Here is a 6,482-nt window from a genome sequence, read left to right on the forward strand (position 1 = left end):
AAAAGACTGCAGATGCTGGGATCTGGAGCAACAAATAAAATGCTCGACCTGAAATGTCGACTGACCATTTCCATCCACAGATGCTGCCTGGAGCAACGTTAGTGGGTGGCTCAGCAGCTAGCACTGCTGGTAAAAGGGCCCTCCAGTGGTGTCTCAGCACATTTCACAACCCCCAAGAATCCAGGGTCAGTGGGATGCATGATGCCCTTTACTACCTTTGCTTGATTGCCATTGACTTCTGTATTTATAGGTTTTTGATTTCACTTAAGATTGTATGATGTGATGGCCAAATCCCCGTTAGTTGAAGAAAGCTCAATCAATCACCTCGGGCTGTGTATGTCCCTTAAGGATTTTTGCATGGAAGCAATCTGGTATAATCCAGCATCTGGAAAGGATTTGGAGCCAGGTTCTTGTCAGTGTCCTGGAAGGAACTAGGGTGAAATAACCTACCTTGCAGATCCCTATTGGGGTGAACAGTTTCAGCAGTAGCCTCTCTGCCATGGGTTGGGAATTATATCAGTTTAATTCCTTCTGGTCATGTGTGGTATCTGTAGAATTATCCCTAGAAAAATCCTCCAGGAGAGGGGTAAAGAAGAGAAAGGAGTCATGGTCACTAATAAATCCAGTAAGGAATTTGGGCAAAACTTCTTTATCTGTGATGGTGAGAATGTGACATTCGGTGCCACGTGGAGCGATACATCTCCTCGCTGACAATCAGGACAGGCGCACCACAAGGATGCGTGCTTAGCCCACTGCTCTACTCTCTCTGCACTTGTGACTGTGTGGCTAGGCACAGCTCAAACACCAACTATAAATTCACTGACACTGCTGCTGTTGGTAGAATCTCAGATGGTGACAAGGAGGTGTACAGGAGTGAGATAGATCGGCTGGCTGAGTGACGTCGCAACAACAACCTCGCACTCAACGTCAGCAAGACCGAGGAATTTATTGTGGATTTCAGGAAGGGGAAGTCAGGAGAACTCACACCAGTCCTCATTGAGGGGTCAGCAGTGGAAAGGGTGAGCACCTTCAAGTTCCTGGGTATCAACGTCTCAGAGGATCTACCTTGGGCCTGACACACTGATGCAATCACGAAGAAGGCATGCCACCGGCTCTACTTCATTAGGAGTTTGAGGAGATTTTGTATGTCAGCAAAGACTCTCTTGCAAATTTCTACAGGTGTACAGTGTTGCATCACCGCCTGGTATGGAGGCTCCAATGTGCAGGATTGAAAGAGGGTTGTAGACTTGGCCAGCTCCATCACGGGCACAACCCACCCCACCGTCAAGGACATCTTCCTCAAGAAGGTGGCATCCATCATTAAAGACCCTCACCATATGGAACATGCCCTCTTTGCATTACCACCATCAGGGAGGAGGTACAGGAGCCTAAAGACCCACACTCAACGATTCAGGAACAGCTTCTTCCCTTCCATCATCAGATTTCTGAATAGTTCATGACCCCATGAACATTACCTCGTTATTCCTGTTTTTGGACTGTTTATTTGTTTTTGTAACATAGTAATTTTTATGTCTTGCACTGCACTGCTGCCGCAAAACAACAAATTTCACGACATGTCAGTGATAATAAACCTGATTCTGATTCACTTTGAGATAAACAGGTACATTTAGAGGGAAACTGTGAACAGGTCCTTCAGCCCACAATGGCTGTGCCAACCATGATGCCAAATTAAATTAAACCCCTCTGCCAGCATGTGATCCTTAACCCTCCATTCCCTGTATGTTCATGTGTTGGGACTGGAAGTATATGGATCATATGCAGGCAGATGGGATTAGTTTAATTTGTGGGCTGAGGTGCCAGTTCCGCTTCCTTCCAGTGCGTTCTTTATAAGTTGGGGTGAAATGGAAGTGATTCAAAACAAAATGTACTAACTTGTGCTTTTCTTTAAATCCCTAGCTTTGTACAACATTCCTTTCCAGCACAGACATCATGGGAGGATTAAATTGGTTGGTGCTCGGTAAATGACTGGAAAGACAACGAACAAACAAGCAGCAGAGCACATTTTCCACCGGAAGGGCTTGTCTTGCTGCTGGTGTGGGAGGGAGGGGGGAGGGCGCACGTGAGGTTAGAGGGCAGATGTGATCCAACTATCACGGCTTCAGCAGCAAGAGGGTGGGAGAAGTGGGGTCTTGTTTGTCGTACATCTGATCAATTCATCAGTTGTTCCATTGCACCTTGTTTTAATTTTGGCATCTGAAATTTGAACACCACTTCCAAGGCAGAGATGGACTCTTTCCTGTTGATTCGCCCTAGGGCAGTTATTGTGGAAACCGTTCAGCATTCACTCAAAAAAAAAGCACCAAGAATTAATGCTTTAAACAAAGTGCAAATGTGTCATAACACTTGCTGACAAGCTGCACATGGTGTTGAGCAAGGGGAGCATATTTTAAACGTAAATACCATTTGTTTTATGACCAAATGTGACCTACTAGCACCAGTTTGTCAACTTGAATTCGCTCCAGTTGACCATTTTGCACCAATATTATTAGTTTTAAACGGGAGCCAGCAAATCAATGATTGCCACTGCCCTTAATCAGAGCTATGTGTCTGATTAAATGCCTGGCCCAAAGTATGCACATCACTCACCTAACCCAGCCTACCAATTCGAGCAACAGCTTGACTACGTGAGCTCCGCTTCCTTCTTAAAGTCAGGAGGTCGTGGGTTGAAGCACACTCTCGGACTTGAGACTGATGGTCCCATACAGTAGGAGTGCTGTCTGGTCGAGGTGTCGTGTCAAACTCGGGTCCATGCATTACGGATTCACGAATCAGAAATTAAAATTAGCTCCTAATATGAGTCCAGTGTTCCACCTCCAAACTCAACCATCTCCATTTCATTTGCTGCATGCAGGACATCTGTGAGCAAGGTAACTAACTGCTGTTTCCCTACATGAGTGATCAACTTGTTTCAATTCCAAGAATGAGTCCTTTCTGATGGCTGAACAATTGCAGTGTTGTTCCTGCTGTCTGGGTGCAGTGGTTGCTCCGTCTCCCTGTAACCTTCCTGCTGCAAAAGCTGATCCAGTTTGATGAGATTTCAAGGGCAAACATCTGTCTCATAGATTATTTACAGGAAATGTGCTGCCCTCTTGCACTCCCCAACATTATTCTCCTGCATCACGAGGGAAAGTAATTTTTTTAAGCGCCATCATTGAGATTGTTACAATCTGTCCAGGTCTACAGAACATGCAAAGGAACTGATCATGACATAAACAGGCACCTATTAAATTTATTTTTTTAAACATAGCTCAAAGCCAGCTCTTTACCCAGGTGATGGCCATACAAGTTATTGGGAGAAGGCTAGCAGTGTGGCTGCACCGATCACAGTATGAGCCTGTATGAGATCAGTGGTGGGAGAGAGCATACAATGTCACAGTGAAGTTATGCTCGGGTGAGCACTGGGAAGGATGGTTTTATACAGCAGCAATGCTGTTTGAAGACTGGGGTATTTTGAAGGTGTTGTTTGGACCCCTCAGGCCTGTCCCTATGCAAGTTCTGGCTTATAATATTGCCGGTGGAGGACCTGCATAGCACTACTGATGTGGGCACTCAACAGGATAATGCATATGGTAAGCCCCGGGCTTGTGTTTGTTTGTAGATGCTGTTGCCAAAACCAAGGAGTGTAGATCTTGATTCCTGTTGGAAGACCAAAAGGTGCACAGCTGTCAGCAAGGATTGGGTCCAACATTTGTTGGACATTGACATCTAAATGAGTGTCATCACAACAACCAACACTGATGTGGTACTGGTTTCCCAGCTACTGCCCATTGCTGCCACACCAAGTAATGGCTGTAACTTGAGAGCTAGGCCCATTACTCAGAGGGGAATGTGACCCCCCCCTATCCTGTGCTGGTTTTGGGATGTGGTGGTGGGGTGAATGGGATGGGAGTTTTGGGGGGTGGGGGGGTGTGCGGTGTTCAGTGCACCAGAAGTGATGGGACATTCAGGATGTGCTTGGAACCCCATGTTTAGGAGCCACAGTACATACTGGTAAGTGTAGGCAGTAAAGGATATGGAGATCAGTGATCAGCCACGCGTATTGATGCTCTGGTAAATGGCACCTGATCTGTGAAATAATAGAATCTGCGAAGCTGGTGACAGGTTTTAAGAGTTTTTTTAAATAACCGGCTTAAATTCAAAACAACTATTTTTTCAGTTTTGCAGCAATTTAAAAGAAAAACAAATAAATGGTGTTTGGTGTACTGTGTTGTCCTTTAATTTGTGTCTTGCTGTCCAGTTATGTGAATTGTTTTGTCCGTGTTTAGTGGTGGTACAGACTTGTGCCAGTGTACAGAACTTTTTTATATTAAATTTTGAAAACATGTCACTTGCTATCTGTGTTTGTATCCATTGCTATTTTATCTTTAACCCCAAAAAATGTTTCTTGATGCTACTGGGGGGTTCCCTCTGTTCATCAGACAAGTAATTTGTATATTTTGGGAAGAAAACAGGAGGCCCTTGAGTTCAATTTGTTGTTTAATTGTACCCCACCTCTGTCTCAGTTCCATTTCCTCATAGCCCTTCTTCTCAGACAGTTCTTTGGGATGGAGGATGAATTGTTTACTCTGGTTTTAAGTTCTGTAGTGGCTGATGTGGCCAATGTGGGAACTACAGACTGTCCCACAAATGGGGCAGGTAGTACTGATGGGGTGGGTATTTGTGAAGTGGGTGTGGATCTGCTCCTGTAGGGCCTCTGTACTCTTCCATACCATCTTGAATCCTGCTGTTCCACTTTGAGCAGGCATGGGTTGGAGGTTCTCAGGAATCAGTAGGGATGTTGCACTTCAAAGAGGTTTTGAGCACATCCTCAAATCCTCTGCCCACTTGGTAATTTTACATTACAGAGCTCAGCATAAGCATCTGTTTCAGAGTCTGATAATCAGGCATGGGAAAAATGTGTTCAGCCAAATGTGAGTACTTAGAGCGTCAACAGTGGGGCTGTTGTTCTGGGAAAAGATGCCTATCCCTTGATACCATTTGGTTAACTAAATTCTCAGAATTAGAGTTAATTGTTAACCCAGCATGAATTGCTGTGTAACAGAGTGTGAAACATTTCTACCACTCTGTACTGAAGTGTTTTATATTTTAAACCACTCCTATTTCCCTTTCTTTATATATAGTGTTAAGCTTGCCATCAGCAGAACTATTTTGATAGCCCAAATTTCTTCCAGAGTTCTGGCCAAATCAACACTTAACCCAAGCAGCAATCTGCTGGATGAATGCAGAGGGTTGGGCAGCATCCATCAGAGGAAAGGAATGGTCAATGTTTTGTCAAAACCCTGTACTGGTCCTGATGCAGGATTTTGATCCGAAACTTCAATAATTCCTCTTCCCCCCCCCCCCCAACAGATGCTGCCCGATCTGCTGAGTTCCTCCAGCAGATTATTTGCTGCTTCACATTCCACCATCTGCAATCTCCTGTGTCTCAACCCTTAATCCAAATTCTGAGGAATGCCAAGCAAAACTGCAGATGCTGGCAGTCTGAAATAAAAATGGAAATGCTGGCAACACTCAAGTCAGGCAGAGAGAAACAATGTGAAGATACAAGCCTACGTTGTAATTTAATCCTTGGTGTTCCAGGCATCTTCTGAGTTTAATTGGATTTGAACTCTCAGCTGTACAGGAAATGTTTGTTGTCACTGAATTTCACTCTCCACTCTTCATGCTTGTAATTAATAATAAGCCCTTGATGGGATTAACTCCCTTCCTCAGCCCAGTTCTATGGTAAAGTTTATATCTGATGACTCGCCCCCCAATTATGGCAATGGGAACAATTCTGTTTCTTCCCTGTCTTTACTCCCTCTCTCATCTAAATCAGTGCACCAGTTGGTATATTTGTTCCATGAGCCCTCTGAATATTTGATGCACTCAGCCGTAGTTACAACAGAAATAGACTGTTAGACCACATGAATGGCGTCACTTTTTACTCTCCATGGGAGAACATAATGCAGGTGAGATCCCTTCCTTTTTCTAACTTTCTCTTTATGAAGAGTAGTGACTGTTTCTGCTGGACAGTTGCTTAAAAAAACAGGTCTTCCAGAGATAAAGGGATTAGGTTCCTAAACAAAACTTTGATAATTGGTACAGTATGAGGTACAGTAAGATCAATAAACAATTGATCTTTGCAGACGGTACCAGTTGCTGTGGATGGTAAGAAATCAGAAGCTCCTTGTAAGGACACAGCTAAGCAAGAGCCTCAGCCAATAGTCATTGCATCCAGATGGAAGAGCATGGGTGCTCAAGGTCCACCCCACATCTTTAGTTTATTACACATACTTTTGCCTATTAAGTCTTTTTGAGTGGGTTAAATGTTATTGGTTTTCACAGATCTATGCTTGAAAGTCTTTCTCCCGATATGTTCATTCCCTCCATTGTAGCAAACAAAATATTCCTTAAGTGATATACAAAATAAAACCCTTTGTAGCAAAGATCTGTTAAGTGAACAGTTGCCAACCAGAGGA

At 44.1% G+C, this 6,482-nt stretch overlaps 1 protein-coding gene across 2 annotated transcripts in view; it reads left to right on the plus strand.

The window, feature by feature from the left end:
* Positions 1-4,223, plus strand: part of LOC127585622 (transportin-3-like) — a 49,344-nt gene extending 45,121 nt beyond the window's left edge. For both annotated transcript variants that reach the window (XM_052043229.1, XM_052043231.1), the window contains one exon: positions 1,918-4,223. The gene's annotated coding sequence lies outside the window, so the exon portion shown is untranslated. The remainder of the gene's footprint in view (positions 1-1,917) is intronic.
* The last annotated feature ends 2,259 nt before the right edge of the window (positions 4,224-6,482 follow it).

This window comes from Pristis pectinata, chromosome 33 (genome assembly GCF_009764475.1).
Source record: "Pristis pectinata isolate sPriPec2 chromosome 33, sPriPec2.1.pri, whole genome shotgun sequence".
NCBI classification, from domain to species: domain Eukaryota; kingdom Metazoa; phylum Chordata; class Chondrichthyes; order Rhinopristiformes; family Pristidae; genus Pristis; species Pristis pectinata.